At 41.4% G+C, this 15,299-nt stretch overlaps 20 non-coding genes across 20 annotated transcripts; all 20 read right to left on the reverse strand.

Annotated features, from left to right (window-relative positions):
• Positions 1-240: 240 nt before the first annotated feature.
• trnaw-cca (transfer RNA tryptophan (anticodon CCA)) lies at positions 241-312 on the reverse strand. Its single transcript has one exon. It is a non-coding gene; the product is annotated as a tRNA-Trp (tRNA).
• Positions 313-1,003: 691 nt separating this feature from the next.
• trnaw-cca (transfer RNA tryptophan (anticodon CCA)) lies at positions 1,004-1,075 on the reverse strand. Its single transcript has one exon. It is a non-coding gene; the product is annotated as a tRNA-Trp (tRNA).
• Positions 1,076-1,766: 691 nt separating this feature from the next.
• trnaw-cca (transfer RNA tryptophan (anticodon CCA)) lies at positions 1,767-1,838 on the reverse strand. Its single transcript has one exon. It is a non-coding gene; the product is annotated as a tRNA-Trp (tRNA).
• A 691-nt stretch (positions 1,839-2,529) lies between these two features.
• Positions 2,530-2,601, reverse strand: trnaw-cca (transfer RNA tryptophan (anticodon CCA)). The gene has a single exon. It is a non-coding gene; the product is annotated as a tRNA-Trp (tRNA).
• A 691-nt stretch (positions 2,602-3,292) lies between these two features.
• Positions 3,293-3,364, reverse strand: trnaw-cca (transfer RNA tryptophan (anticodon CCA)). The gene has a single exon. It is a non-coding gene; the product is annotated as a tRNA-Trp (tRNA).
• A 691-nt stretch (positions 3,365-4,055) lies between these two features.
• On the reverse strand, positions 4,056-4,127 carry trnaw-cca (transfer RNA tryptophan (anticodon CCA)). Its single transcript has one exon. It is a non-coding gene; the product is annotated as a tRNA-Trp (tRNA).
• Positions 4,128-4,818: 691 nt separating this feature from the next.
• trnaw-cca (transfer RNA tryptophan (anticodon CCA)) lies at positions 4,819-4,890 on the reverse strand. The gene has a single exon. It is a non-coding gene; the product is annotated as a tRNA-Trp (tRNA).
• Positions 4,891-5,581: 691 nt separating this feature from the next.
• Positions 5,582-5,653, reverse strand: trnaw-cca (transfer RNA tryptophan (anticodon CCA)). Its single transcript has one exon. It is a non-coding gene; the product is annotated as a tRNA-Trp (tRNA).
• A 690-nt stretch (positions 5,654-6,343) lies between these two features.
• Positions 6,344-6,415, reverse strand: trnaw-cca (transfer RNA tryptophan (anticodon CCA)). Its single transcript has one exon. It is a non-coding gene; the product is annotated as a tRNA-Trp (tRNA).
• A 691-nt stretch (positions 6,416-7,106) lies between these two features.
• Positions 7,107-7,178, reverse strand: trnaw-cca (transfer RNA tryptophan (anticodon CCA)). The gene has a single exon. It is a non-coding gene; the product is annotated as a tRNA-Trp (tRNA).
• Positions 7,179-7,869: 691 nt separating this feature from the next.
• trnaw-cca (transfer RNA tryptophan (anticodon CCA)) lies at positions 7,870-7,941 on the reverse strand. The gene has a single exon. It is a non-coding gene; the product is annotated as a tRNA-Trp (tRNA).
• A 691-nt stretch (positions 7,942-8,632) lies between these two features.
• On the reverse strand, positions 8,633-8,704 carry trnaw-cca (transfer RNA tryptophan (anticodon CCA)). Its single transcript has one exon. It is a non-coding gene; the product is annotated as a tRNA-Trp (tRNA).
• A 691-nt stretch (positions 8,705-9,395) lies between these two features.
• trnaw-cca (transfer RNA tryptophan (anticodon CCA)) lies at positions 9,396-9,467 on the reverse strand. The gene has a single exon. It is a non-coding gene; the product is annotated as a tRNA-Trp (tRNA).
• A 691-nt stretch (positions 9,468-10,158) lies between these two features.
• Positions 10,159-10,230, reverse strand: trnaw-cca (transfer RNA tryptophan (anticodon CCA)). Its single transcript has one exon. It is a non-coding gene; the product is annotated as a tRNA-Trp (tRNA).
• Positions 10,231-10,921: 691 nt separating this feature from the next.
• Positions 10,922-10,993, reverse strand: trnaw-cca (transfer RNA tryptophan (anticodon CCA)). The gene has a single exon. It is a non-coding gene; the product is annotated as a tRNA-Trp (tRNA).
• A 691-nt stretch (positions 10,994-11,684) lies between these two features.
• On the reverse strand, positions 11,685-11,756 carry trnaw-cca (transfer RNA tryptophan (anticodon CCA)). Its single transcript has one exon. It is a non-coding gene; the product is annotated as a tRNA-Trp (tRNA).
• A 691-nt stretch (positions 11,757-12,447) lies between these two features.
• Positions 12,448-12,519, reverse strand: trnaw-cca (transfer RNA tryptophan (anticodon CCA)). The gene has a single exon. It is a non-coding gene; the product is annotated as a tRNA-Trp (tRNA).
• Positions 12,520-13,210: 691 nt separating this feature from the next.
• Positions 13,211-13,282, reverse strand: trnaw-cca (transfer RNA tryptophan (anticodon CCA)). The gene has a single exon. It is a non-coding gene; the product is annotated as a tRNA-Trp (tRNA).
• Positions 13,283-13,973: 691 nt separating this feature from the next.
• trnaw-cca (transfer RNA tryptophan (anticodon CCA)) lies at positions 13,974-14,045 on the reverse strand. Its single transcript has one exon. It is a non-coding gene; the product is annotated as a tRNA-Trp (tRNA).
• A 691-nt stretch (positions 14,046-14,736) lies between these two features.
• On the reverse strand, positions 14,737-14,808 carry trnaw-cca (transfer RNA tryptophan (anticodon CCA)). Its single transcript has one exon. It is a non-coding gene; the product is annotated as a tRNA-Trp (tRNA).
• Between the last annotated feature and the right edge of the window lie 491 nt (positions 14,809-15,299).

Here is a 15,299-nt window from a genome sequence, read left to right on the forward strand (position 1 = left end):
TTTCTCATCCAGGTGTCAAAAAACTGCCCCAAAGCATACATTAAACTACCTGTTCGAAGACTGACAATCACATGATTTCATTTAGGATTTTGAAGTGTGCCAGGTTTTTGTGATAGACAATTTTCATCAAAAGCAGCATTGGTTTGTTCGTTTCCGTGCGAGATTAGTACTGTAAAGCCACATTGGTACTTGTGCTGATTCACTGAGTAAAGAAGGCAGAGATTGCACACATAAAAACCATGACCACGACGTGAGTTGAACACGCAACCTTCTGATCTGGAGTCAGACGCGCTACCATTGCGCCACGAGGTCTTTGACTTTTAACATCTTTGGAGAGGATTCCTAGTTCAGATTTTGATGACTGTATAATTTGGAATGGAGGCCTGTTCTATGGGGAAATGAACTATCTGACATGCCACCTCCATCAGCACGTGCCTCTGCCCGACAGGTTAAGTGTATGAAAACAAGCCTGAAACAATGTCTAAAGACTGTTGACATCTAGTGGTAGCCATTGGAACTGCAATCTGGGTCCTAACCCATTAGAAACTCAATAGGCATTCAATTGAAAACTACCCACATCAAAAAAATCCCACCTCCTGGATACATTTTCCTCATGTTTTCGCCTGCCATATCAGTTCTGTTATACTCAGAGACATTATTTTAACAGTTTTGGAAACTTTAGAGTGTGTTCCATCCAAATCTACCATTTATATGCATATCCTAGTTTCTGGGCCTGAGTAACAGGCAGTTTACTTAGGGAACGTTTCTCATCCAGGTGTCAAAAAACTGCCCCAAAGCATACATTAAACTACCTGTTCGAAGACTGACAATCACATGATTTCATTTAGGATTTTGAAGTGTGCCAGGTTTTTGTGATAGACAATTTTCATCAAAAGCAGCATTGGTTTGTTCGTTTCCGTGCGAGATTAGTACTGTAAAGCCACATTGGTACTTGTGCTGATTCACTGAGTAAAGAAGGCAGAGATTGCACACATAAAAACCATGACCACGACGTGAGTTGAACACGCAACCTTCTGATCTGGAGTCAGACGCGCTACCATTGCGCCACGAGGTCTTTGACTTTTAACATCTTTGGAGAGGATTCCTAGTTCAGATTTTGATGACTGTATAATTTGGAATGGAGGCCTGTTCTATGGGGAAATGAACTATCTGACATGCCACCTCCATCAGCACGTGCCTCTGCCCGACAGGTTAAGTGTATGAAAACAAGCCTGAAACAATGTCTAAAGACTGTTGACATCTAGTGGTAGCCATTGGAACTGCAATCTGGGTCCTAACCCATTAGAAACTCAATAGGCATTCAATTGAAAACTACCCACATCAAAAAAATCCCACCTCCTGGATACATTTTCCTCATGTTTTCGCCTGCCATATCAGTTCTGTTATACTCAGAGACATTATTTTAACAGTTTTGGAAACTTTAGAGTGTGTTCCATCCAAATCTACCATTTATATGCATATCCTAGTTTCTGGGCCTGAGTAACAGGCAGTTTACTTAGGGAACGTTTCTCATCCAGGTGTCAAAAAACTGCCCCAAAGCATACATTAAACTACCTGTTCGAAGACTGACAATCACATGATTTCATTTAGGATTTTGAAGTGTGCCAGGTTTTTGTGATAGACAATTTTCATCAAAAGCAGCATTGGTTTGTTCGTTTCCGTGCGAGATTAGTACTGTAAAGCCACATTGGTACTTGTGCTGATTCACTGAGTAAAGAAGGCAGAGATTGCACACATAAAAACCATGACCACGACGTGAGTTGAACACGCAACCTTCTGATCTGGAGTCAGACGCGCTACCATTGCGCCACGAGGTCTTTGACTTTTAACATCTTTGGAGAGGATTCCTAGTTCAGATTTTGATGACTGTATAATTTGGAATGGAGGCCTGTTCTATGGGGAAATGAACTATCTGACATGCCACCTCCATCAGCACGTGCCTCTGCCCGACAGGTTAAGTGTATGAAAACAAGCCTGAAACAATGTCTAAAGACTGTTGACATCTAGTGGTAGCCATTGGAACTGCAATCTGGGTCCTAACCCATTAGAAACTCAATAGGCATTCAATTGAAAACTACCCACATCAAAAAAATCCCACCTCCTGGATACATTTTCCTCATGTTTTCGCCTGCCATATCAGTTCTGTTATACTCAGAGACATTATTTTAACAGTTTTGGAAACTTTAGAGTGTGTTCCATCCAAATCTACCATTTATATGCATATCCTAGTTTCTGGGCCTGAGTAACAGGCAGTTTACTTAGGGAACGTTTCTCATCCAGGTGTCAAAAAACTGCCCCAAAGCATACATTAAACTACCTGTTCGAAGACTGACAATCACATGATTTCATTTAGGATTTTGAAGTGTGCCAGGTTTTTGTGATAGACAATTTTCATCAAAAGCAGCATTGGTTTGTTCGTTTCCGTGCGAGATTAGTACTGTAAAGCCACATTGGTACTTGTGCTGATTCACTGAGTAAAGAAGGCAGAGATTGCACACATAAAAACCATGACCACGACGTGAGTTGAACACGCAACCTTCTGATCTGGAGTCAGACGCGCTACCATTGCGCCACGAGGTCTTTGACTTTTAACATCTTTGGAGAGGATTCCTAGTTCAGATTTTGATGACTGTATAATTTGGAATGGAGGCCTGTTCTATGGGGAAATGAACTATCTGACATGCCACCTCCATCAGCACGTGCCTCTGCCCGACAGGTTAAGTGTATGAAAACAAGCCTGAAACAATGTCTAAAGACTGTTGACATCTAGTGGTAGCCATTGGAACTGCAATCTGGGTCCTAACCCATTAGAAACTCAATAGGCATTCAATTGAAAACTACCCACATCAAAAAAATCCCACCTCCTGGATACATTTTCCTCATGTTTTCGCCTGCCATATCAGTTCTGTTATACTCAGAGACATTATTTTAACAGTTTTGGAAACTTTAGAGTGTGTTCCATCCAAATCTACCATTTATATGCATATCCTAGTTTCTGGGCCTGAGTAACAGGCAGTTTACTTAGGGAACGTTTCTCATCCAGGTGTCAAAAAACTGCCCCAAAGCATACATTAAACTACCTGTTCGAAGACTGACAATCACATGATTTCATTTAGGATTTTGAAGTGTGCCAGGTTTTTGTGATAGACAATTTTCATCAAAAGCAGCATTGGTTTGTTCGTTTCCGTGCGAGATTAGTACTGTAAAGCCACATTGGTACTTGTGCTGATTCACTGAGTAAAGAAGGCAGAGATTGCACACATAAAAACCATGACCACGACGTGAGTTGAACACGCAACCTTCTGATCTGGAGTCAGACGCGCTACCATTGCGCCACGAGGTCTTTGACTTTTAACATCTTTGGAGAGGATTCCTAGTTCAGATTTTGATGACTGTATAATTTGGAATGGAGGCCTGTTCTATGGGGAAATGAACTATCTGACATGCCACCTCCATCAGCACGTGCCTCTGCCCGACAGGTTAAGTGTATGAAAACAAGCCTGAAACAATGTCTAAAGACTGTTGACATCTAGTGGTAGCCATTGGAACTGCAATCTGGGTCCTAACCCATTAGAAACTCAATAGGCATTCAATTGAAAACTACCCACATCAAAAAAATCCCACCTCCTGGATACATTTTCCTCATGTTTTCGCCTGCCATATCAGTTCTGTTATACTCAGAGACATTATTTTAACAGTTTTGGAAACTTTAGAGTGTGTTCCATCCAAATCTACCATTTATATGCATATCCTAGTTTCTGGGCCTGAGTAACAGGCAGTTTACTTAGGGAACGTTTCTCATCCAGGTGTCAAAAAACTGCCCCAAAGCATACATTAAACTACCTGTTCGAAGACTGACAATCACATGATTTCATTTAGGATTTTGAAGTGTGCCAGGTTTTTGTGATAGACAATTTTCATCAAAAGCAGCATTGGTTTGTTCGTTTCCGTGCGAGATTAGTACTGTAAAGCCACATTGGTACTTGTGCTGATTCACTGAGTAAAGAAGGCAGAGATTGCACACATAAAAACCATGACCACGACGTGAGTTGAACACGCAACCTTCTGATCTGGAGTCAGACGCGCTACCATTGCGCCACGAGGTCTTTGACTTTTAACATCTTTGGAGAGGATTCCTAGTTCAGATTTTGATGACTGTATAATTTGGAATGGAGGCCTGTTCTATGGGGAAATGAACTATCTGACATGCCACCTCCATCAGCACGTGCCTCTGCCCGACAGGTTAAGTGTATGAAAACAAGCCTGAAACAATGTCTAAAGACTGTTGACATCTAGTGGTAGCCATTGGAACTGCAATCTGGGTCCTAACCCATTAGAAACTCAATAGGCATTCAATTGAAAACTACCCACATCAAAAAAATCCCACCTCCTGGATACATTTTCCTCATGTTTTCGCCTGCCATATCAGTTCTGTTATACTCAGAGACATTATTTTAACAGTTTTGGAAACTTTAGAGTGTGTTCCATCCAAATCTACCATTTATATGCATATCCTAGTTTCTGGGCCTGAGTAACAGGCAGTTTACTTAGGGAACGTTTCTCATCCAGGTGTCAAAAAACTGCCCCAAAGCATACATTAAACTACCTGTTCGAAGACTGACAATCACATGATTTCATTTAGGATTTTGAAGTGTGCCAGGTTTTTGTGATAGACAATTTTCATCAAAAGCAGCATTGGTTTGTTCGTTTCCGTGCGAGATTAGTACTGTAAAGCCACATTGGTACTTGTGCTGATTCACTGAGTAAAGAAGGCAGAGATTGCACACATAAAAACCATGACCACGACGTGAGTTGAACACGCAACCTTCTGATCTGGAGTCAGACGCGCTACCATTGCGCCACGAGGTCTTTGACTTTTAACATCTTTGGAGAGGATTCCTAGTTCAGATTTTGATGACTGTATAATTTGGAATGGAGGCCTGTTCTATGGGGAAATGAACTATCTGACATGCCACCTCCATCAGCACGTGCCTCTGCCCGACAGGTTAAGTGTATGAAAACAAGCCTGAAACAATGTCTAAAGACTGTTGACATCTAGTGGTAGCCATTGGAACTGCAATCTGGGTCCTAACCCATTAGAAACTCAATAGGCATTCAATTGAAAACTACCCACATCAAAAAAATCCCACCTCCTGGATACATTTTCCTCATGTTTTCGCCTGCCATATCAGTTCTGTTATACTCAGAGACATTATTTTAACAGTTTTGGAAACTTTAGAGTGTGTTCCATCCAAATCTACCATTTATATGCATATCCTAGTTTCTGGGCCTGAGTAACAGGCAGTTTACTTAGGGAACGTTTCTCATCCAGGTGTCAAAAAACTGCCCCAAAGCATACATTAAACTACCTGTTCGAAGACTGACAATCACATGATTTCATTTAGGATTTTGAAGTGTGCCAGGTTTTTGTGATAGACAATTTTCATCAAAAGCAGCATTGGTTTGTTCGTTTCCGTGCGAGATTAGTACTGTAAAGCCACATTGGTACTTGTGCTGATTCACTGAGTAAAGAAGGCAGAGATTGCACACATAAAAACCATGACCACGACGTGAGTTGAACACGCAACCTTCTGATCTGGAGTCAGACGCGCTACCATTGCGCCACGAGGTCTTTGACTTTTAACATCTTTGGAGAGGATTCCTAGTTCAGATTTTGATGACTGTATAATTTGGAATGGAGGCCTGTTCTATGGGGAAATGAACTATCTGACATGCCACCTCCATCAGCACGTGCCTCTGCCCGACAGGTTAAGTGTATGAAAACAAGCCTGAAACAATGTCTAAAGACTGTTGACATCTAGTGGTAGCCATTGGAACTGCAATCTGGGTCCTAACCCATTAGAAACTCAATAGGCATTCAATTGAAAACTACCCACATCAAAAAAATCCCACCTCCTGGATACATTTTCCTCATGTTTTCGCCTGCCATATCAGTTCTGTTATACTCAGAGACATTATTTTAACAGTTTTGGAAACTTTAGAGTGTGTTCCATCCAAATCTACCATTTATATGCATATCCTAGTTTCTGGGCCTGAGTAACAGGCAGTTTACTTAGGGAACGTTTCTCATCCAGGTGTCAAAAAACTGCCCCAAAGCATACATTAAACTACCTGTTCGAAGACTGACAATCACATGATTTCATTTAGGATTTTGAAGTGTGCCAGGTTTTGTGATAGACAATTTTCATCAAAAGCAGCATTGGTTTGTTCGTTTCCGTGCGAGATTAGTACTGTAAAGCCACATTGGTACTTGTGCTGATTCACTGAGTAAAGAAGGCAGAGATTGCACACATAAAAACCATGACCACGACGTGAGTTGAACACGCAACCTTCTGATCTGGAGTCAGACGCGCTACCATTGCGCCACGAGGTCTTTGACTTTTAACATCTTTGGAGAGGATTCCTAGTTCAGATTTTGATGACTGTATAATTTGGAATGGAGGCCTGTTCTATGGGGAAATGAACTATCTGACATGCCACCTCCATCAGCACGTGCCTCTGCCCGACAGGTTAAGTGTATGAAAACAAGCCTGAAACAATGTCTAAAGACTGTTGACATCTAGTGGTAGCCATTGGAACTGCAATCTGGGTCCTAACCCATTAGAAACTCAATAGGCATTCAATTGAAAACTACCCACATCAAAAAAATCCCACCTCCTGGATACATTTTCCTCATGTTTTCGCCTGCCATATCAGTTCTGTTATACTCAGAGACATTATTTTAACAGTTTTGGAAACTTTAGAGTGTGTTCCATCCAAATCTACCATTTATATGCATATCCTAGTTTCTGGGCCTGAGTAACAGGCAGTTTACTTAGGGAACGTTTCTCATCCAGGTGTCAAAAAACTGCCCCAAAGCATACATTAAACTACCTGTTCGAAGACTGACAATCACATGATTTCATTTAGGATTTTGAAGTGTGCCAGGTTTTTGTGATAGACAATTTTCATCAAAAGCAGCATTGGTTTGTTCGTTTCCGTGCGAGATTAGTACTGTAAAGCCACATTGGTACTTGTGCTGATTCACTGAGTAAAGAAGGCAGAGATTGCACACATAAAAACCATGACCACGACGTGAGTTGAACACGCAACCTTCTGATCTGGAGTCAGACGCGCTACCATTGCGCCACGAGGTCTTTGACTTTTAACATCTTTGGAGAGGATTCCTAGTTCAGATTTTGATGACTGTATAATTTGGAATGGAGGCCTGTTCTATGGGGAAATGAACTATCTGACATGCCACCTCCATCAGCACGTGCCTCTGCCCGACAGGTTAAGTGTATGAAAACAAGCCTGAAACAATGTCTAAAGACTGTTGACATCTAGTGGTAGCCATTGGAACTGCAATCTGGGTCCTAACCCATTAGAAACTCAATAGGCATTCAATTGAAAACTACCCACATCAAAAAAATCCCACCTCCTGGATACATTTTCCTCATGTTTTCGCCTGCCATATCAGTTCTGTTATACTCAGAGACATTATTTTAACAGTTTTGGAAACTTTAGAGTGTGTTCCATCCAAATCTACCATTTATATGCATATCCTAGTTTCTGGGCCTGAGTAACAGGCAGTTTACTTAGGGAACGTTTCTCATCCAGGTGTCAAAAAACTGCCCCAAAGCATACATTAAACTACCTGTTCGAAGACTGACAATCACATGATTTCATTTAGGATTTTGAAGTGTGCCAGGTTTTTGTGATAGACAATTTTCATCAAAAGCAGCATTGGTTTGTTCGTTTCCGTGCGAGATTAGTACTGTAAAGCCACATTGGTACTTGTGCTGATTCACTGAGTAAAGAAGGCAGAGATTGCACACATAAAAACCATGACCACGACGTGAGTTGAACACGCAACCTTCTGATCTGGAGTCAGACGCGCTACCATTGCGCCACGAGGTCTTTGACTTTTAACATCTTTGGAGAGGATTCCTAGTTCAGATTTTGATGACTGTATAATTTGGAATGGAGGCCTGTTCTATGGGGAAATGAACTATCTGACATGCCACCTCCATCAGCACGTGCCTCTGCCCGACAGGTTAAGTGTATGAAAACAAGCCTGAAACAATGTCTAAAGACTGTTGACATCTAGTGGTAGCCATTGGAACTGCAATCTGGGTCCTAACCCATTAGAAACTCAATAGGCATTCAATTGAAAACTACCCACATCAAAAAAATCCCACCTCCTGGATACATTTTCCTCATGTTTTCGCCTGCCATATCAGTTCTGTTATACTCAGAGACATTATTTTAACAGTTTTGGAAACTTTAGAGTGTGTTCCATCCAAATCTACCATTTATATGCATATCCTAGTTTCTGGGCCTGAGTAACAGGCAGTTTACTTAGGGAACGTTTCTCATCCAGGTGTCAAAAAACTGCCCCAAAGCATACATTAAACTACCTGTTCGAAGACTGACAATCACATGATTTCATTTAGGATTTTGAAGTGTGCCAGGTTTTTGTGATAGACAATTTTCATCAAAAGCAGCATTGGTTTGTTCGTTTCCGTGCGAGATTAGTACTGTAAAGCCACATTGGTACTTGTGCTGATTCACTGAGTAAAGAAGGCAGAGATTGCACACATAAAAACCATGACCACGACGTGAGTTGAACACGCAACCTTCTGATCTGGAGTCAGACGCGCTACCATTGCGCCACGAGGTCTTTGACTTTTAACATCTTTGGAGAGGATTCCTAGTTCAGATTTTGATGACTGTATAATTTGGAATGGAGGCCTGTTCTATGGGGAAATGAACTATCTGACATGCCACCTCCATCAGCACGTGCCTCTGCCCGACAGGTTAAGTGTATGAAAACAAGCCTGAAACAATGTCTAAAGACTGTTGACATCTAGTGGTAGCCATTGGAACTGCAATCTGGGTCCTAACCCATTAGAAACTCAATAGGCATTCAATTGAAAACTACCCACATCAAAAAAATCCCACCTCCTGGATACATTTTCCTCATGTTTTCGCCTGCCATATCAGTTCTGTTATACTCAGAGACATTATTTTAACAGTTTTGGAAACTTTAGAGTGTGTTCCATCCAAATCTACCATTTATATGCATATCCTAGTTTCTGGGCCTGAGTAACAGGCAGTTTACTTAGGGAACGTTTCTCATCCAGGTGTCAAAAAACTGCCCCAAAGCATACATTAAACTACCTGTTCGAAGACTGACAATCACATGATTTCATTTAGGATTTTGAAGTGTGCCAGGTTTTTGTGATAGACAATTTTCATCAAAAGCAGCATTGGTTTGTTCGTTTCCGTGCGAGATTAGTACTGTAAAGCCACATTGGTACTTGTGCTGATTCACTGAGTAAAGAAGGCAGAGATTGCACACATAAAAACCATGACCACGACGTGAGTTGAACACGCAACCTTCTGATCTGGAGTCAGACGCGCTACCATTGCGCCACGAGGTCTTTGACTTTTAACATCTTTGGAGAGGATTCCTAGTTCAGATTTTGATGACTGTATAATTTGGAATGGAGGCCTGTTCTATGGGGAAATGAACTATCTGACATGCCACCTCCATCAGCACGTGCCTCTGCCCGACAGGTTAAGTGTATGAAAACAAGCCTGAAACAATGTCTAAAGACTGTTGACATCTAGTGGTAGCCATTGGAACTGCAATCTGGGTCCTAACCCATTAGAAACTCAATAGGCATTCAATTGAAAACTACCCACATCAAAAAAATCCCACCTCCTGGATACATTTTCCTCATGTTTTCGCCTGCCATATCAGTTCTGTTATACTCAGAGACATTATTTTAACAGTTTTGGAAACTTTAGAGTGTGTTCCATCCAAATCTACCATTTATATGCATATCCTAGTTTCTGGGCCTGAGTAACAGGCAGTTTACTTAGGGAACGTTTCTCATCCAGGTGTCAAAAAACTGCCCCAAAGCATACATTAAACTACCTGTTCGAAGACTGACAATCACATGATTTCATTTAGGATTTTGAAGTGTGCCAGGTTTTTGTGATAGACAATTTTCATCAAAAGCAGCATTGGTTTGTTCGTTTCCGTGCGAGATTAGTACTGTAAAGCCACATTGGTACTTGTGCTGATTCACTGAGTAAAGAAGGCAGAGATTGCACACATAAAAACCATGACCACGACGTGAGTTGAACACGCAACCTTCTGATCTGGAGTCAGACGCGCTACCATTGCGCCACGAGGTCTTTGACTTTTAACATCTTTGGAGAGGATTCCTAGTTCAGATTTTGATGACTGTATAATTTGGAATGGAGGCCTGTTCTATGGGGAAATGAACTATCTGACATGCCACCTCCATCAGCACGTGCCTCTGCCCGACAGGTTAAGTGTATGAAAACAAGCCTGAAACAATGTCTAAAGACTGTTGACATCTAGTGGTAGCCATTGGAACTGCAATCTGGGTCCTAACCCATTAGAAACTCAATAGGCATTCAATTGAAAACTACCCACATCAAAAAAATCCCACCTCCTGGATACATTTTCCTCATGTTTTCGCCTGCCATATCAGTTCTGTTATACTCAGAGACATTATTTTAACAGTTTTGGAAACTTTAGAGTGTGTTCCATCCAAATCTACCATTTATATGCATATCCTAGTTTCTGGGCCTGAGTAACAGGCAGTTTACTTAGGGAACGTTTCTCATCCAGGTGTCAAAAAACTGCCCCAAAGCATACATTAAACTACCTGTTCGAAGACTGACAATCACATGATTTCATTTAGGATTTTGAAGTGTGCCAGGTTTTTGTGATAGACAATTTTCATCAAAAGCAGCATTGGTTTGTTCGTTTCCGTGCGAGATTAGTACTGTAAAGCCACATTGGTACTTGTGCTGATTCACTGAGTAAAGAAGGCAGAGATTGCACACATAAAAACCATGACCACGACGTGAGTTGAACACGCAACCTTCTGATCTGGAGTCAGACGCGCTACCATTGCGCCACGAGGTCTTTGACTTTTAACATCTTTGGAGAGGATTCCTAGTTCAGATTTTGATGACTGTATAATTTGGAATGGAGGCCTGTTCTATGGGGAAATGAACTATCTGACATGCCACCTCCATCAGCACGTGCCTCTGCCCGACAGGTTAAGTGTATGAAAACAAGCCTGAAACAATGTCTAAAGACTGTTGACATCTAGTGGTAGCCATTGGAACTGCAATCTGGGTCCTAACCCATTAGAAACTCAATAGGCATTCAATTGAAAACTACCCACATCAAAAAAATCCCACCTCCTGGATACATTTTCCTCATGTTTTCGCCTGCCATATCAGTTCTGTTATACTCAGAGACATTATTTTAACAGTTTTGGAAACTTTAGAGTGTGTTCCATCCAAATCTACCATTTATATGCATATCCTAGTTTCTGGGCCTGAGTAACAGGCAGTTTACTTAGGGAACGTTTCTCATCCAGGTGTCAAAAAACTGCCCCAAAGCATACATTAAACTACCTGTTCGAAGACTGACAATCACATGATTTCATTTAGGATTTTGAAGTGTGCCAGGTTTTTGTGATAGACAATTTTCATCAAAAGCAGCATTGGTTTGTTCGTTTCCGTGCGAGATTAGTACTGTAAAGCCACATTGGTACTTGTGCTGATTCACTGAGTAAAGAAGGCAGAGATTGCACACATAAAAACCATGACCACGACGTGAGTTGAACACGCAACCTTCTGATCTGGAGTCAGACGCGCTACCATTGCGCCACGAGGTCTTTGACTTTTAACATCTTTGGAGAGGATTCCTAGTTCAGATTTTGATGACTGTATAATTTGGAATGGAGGCCTGTTCTATGGGGAAATGAACTATCTGACATGCCACCTCCATCAGCACGTGCCTCTGCCCGACAGGTTAAGTGTATGAAAACAAGCCTGAAACAATGTCTAAAGACTGTTGACATCTAGTGGTAGCCATTGGAACTGCAATCTGGGTCCTAACCCATTAGAAACTCAATAGGCATTCAATTGAAAACTACCCACATCAAAAAAATCCCACCTCCTGGATACATTTTCCTCATGTTTTCGCCTGCCATATCAGTTCTGTTATACTCAGAGACATTATTTTAACAGTTTTGGAAACTTTAGAGTGTGTTCCATCCAAATCTACCATTTATATGCATATCCTAGTTTCTGGGCCTGAGTAACAGGCAGTTTACTTAGGGAACGTTTCTCATCCAGGTGTCAAAAAACTGCCCCAAAGCATACATTAAACTACCTGTTCGAAGACTGACAATCACATGATTTCATTTAGGATTTTGAAGTGTGCCAGGTTTTTGTGATAGACAATTTTCATCAAAAGCAGCATTGGTTTGTTCGTTTCCGTGCGAGATTAGTACTGTAAAGCCACATTGGTACTTGTGCTGATTCACTGAGTAAAGAAGGCAGAGATTGCACACATAAAAACCATGACCACGACGTGAGTTGAACACGCAACCTTCTGATCTGGAGTCAGACGCGCTACCATTGCGCCACGAGGTCTTTGACTTTTAACATCTTTGGAGAGGATTCCTAGTTCAGATTTTGATGACTGTATAATTTGGAATGGAGGCCTGTTCTATGGGGAAATGAACTATCTGACATGCCACCTCCATCAGCACGTGCCTCTGCCCGACAGGTTAAGTGTATGAAAACAAGCCTGAAACAATGTCTAAAGACTGTTGACATCTAGTGGTAGCCATTGGAACTGCAATCTGGGTCCTAACCCATTAGAAACTCAATAGGCATTCAATTGAAAACTACCCACATCAAAAAAATCCCACCTCCTGGATACATTTTCCTCATGTTTTCGCCTGCCATATCAGTTCTGTTATACTCAGAGACATTATTTTAACAGTTTTGGAAACTTTAGAGTGTGTTCCATCCAAATCTACCATTTATATGCATATCCTAGTTTCTGGGCCTGAGTAACAGGCAGTTTACTTAGGGAACGTTTCTCATCCAGGTGTCAAAAAACTGCCCCAAAGCATACATTAAACTACCTGTTCGAAGACTGACAATCACATGATTTCATTTAGGATTTTGAAGTGTGCCAGGTTTTTGTGATAGACAATTTTCATCAAAAGCAGCATTGGTTTGTTCGTTTCCGTGCGAGATTAGTACTGTAAAGCCACATTGGTACTTGTGCTGATTCACTGAGTAAAGAAGGCAGAGATTGCACACATAAAAACCATGACCACGACGTGAGTTGAACACGCAACCTTCTGATCTGGAGTCAGACGCGCTACCATTGCGCCACGAGGTCTTTGACTTTTAACATCTTTGGAGAGGATTCCTAGTTCAGATTTTGATGACTGTATAATTTGGAATGGAGGCCTGTTCTATGGGGAAATGAACTATCTGACATGCCACCTCCATCAGCACGTGCCTCTGCCCGACAGGTTAAGTGTATGAAAACAAGCCTGAAACAATGTCTAAAGACTGTTGACATCTAGTGGTAGCCATTGGAACTGCAATCTGGGTCCTAACCCATTAGAAACTCAATAGGCATTCAATTGAAAACTACCCACATCAAAAAAATCCCACCTCCTGGATACATTTTCCTCATGTTTTCGCCTGCCATATCAGTTCTGTTATACTCAGAGACATTATTTTAACAGTTTTGGAAACTTTAGAGTGTGTTCCATCCAAATCTACCATTTATATGCATATCCTAGTTTCTGGGCCTGAGTAACAGGCAGTTTACTTAGGGAACGTTTCTCATCCAGGTGTCAAAAAACTGCCCCAAAGCATACATTAAACTACCTGTTCGAAGACTGACAATCACATGATTTCATTTAGGATTTTGAAGTGTGCCAGGTTTTTGTGATAGACAATTTTCATCAAAAGCAGCATTGGTTTGTTCGTTTCCGTGCGAGATTAGTACTGTAAAGCCACATTGGTACTTGTGCTGATTCACTGAGTAAAGAAGGCAGAGATTGCACACATAAAAACCATGACCACGACGTGAGTTGAACACGCAACCTTCTGATCTGGAGTCAGACGCGCTACCATTGCGCCACGAGGTCTTTGACTTTTAACATCTTTGGAGAGGATTCCTAGTTCAGATTTTGATGACTGTATAATTTGGAATGGAGGCCTGTTCTATGGGGAAATGAACTATCTGACATGCCACCTCCATCAGCACGTGCCTCTGCCCGACAGGTTAAGTGTATGAAAACAAGCCTGAAACAATGTCTAAAGACTGTTGACATCTAGTGGTAGCCATTGGAACTGCAATCTGGGTCCTAACCCATTAGAAACTCAATAGGCATTCAATTGAAAACTACCCACATCAAAAAAATCCCACCTCCTGGATACATTTTCCTCATGTTTTCGCCTGCCATATCAGTTCTGTTATACTCAGAGACATTATTTTAACAGTTTTGGAAACTTTAGAGTGTGTTCCATCCAAATCTACCATTTATATGCATATCCTAGTTTCTGGGCCTGAGTAACAGGCAGTTTACTTAGGGAACGTTTCTCATCCAGGTGTCAAAAAACTGCCCCAAAGCATACATTAAACTACCTGTTCGAAGACTGACAATCACATGATTTCATTTAGGATTTTGAAGTGTGCCAGGTTTTTGTGATAGACAATTTTCATCAAAAGCAGCATTGGTTTGTTCGTTTCCGTGCGAGATTAGTACTGTAAAGCCACATTGGTACTTGTGCTGATTCACTGAGTAAAGAAGGCAGAGATTGCACACATAAAAACCATGACCACGACGTGAGTTGAACACGCAACCTTCTGATCTGGAGTCAGACGCGCTACCATTGCGCCACGAGGTCTTTGACTTTTAACATCTTTGGAGAGGATTCCTAGTTCAGATTTTGATGACTGTATAATTTGGAATGGAGGCCTGTTCTATGGGGAAATGAACTATCTGACATGCCACCTCCATCAGCACGTGCCTCTGCCCGACAGGTTAAGTGTATGAAAACAAGCCTGAAACAATGTCTAAAGACTGTTGACATCTAGTGGTAGCCATTGGAACTGCAATCTGGGTCCTAACCCATTAGAAACTCAATAGGCATTCAATTGAAAACTACCCACATCAAAAAAATCCCACCTCCTGGATACATTTTCCTCATGTTTTCGCCTGCCATATCAGTTCTGTTATACTCAGAGACATTATTTTAACAGTTTTGGAAACTTTAGAGTGTGTTCCATCCAAATCTACCATTTATATGCATATCCTAGTTTCTGGGCCTGAGTAACAGGCAGTTTACTTAGGGAACGTTTCTCATCCAGGTGTCAAAAAACTGCCCCAAAGCATACA

This window comes from Oncorhynchus kisutch, linkage group LG27, assembly GCF_002021735.2.
Source record: "Oncorhynchus kisutch isolate 150728-3 linkage group LG27, Okis_V2, whole genome shotgun sequence".
NCBI classification, from domain to species: domain Eukaryota; kingdom Metazoa; phylum Chordata; class Actinopteri; order Salmoniformes; family Salmonidae; genus Oncorhynchus; species Oncorhynchus kisutch.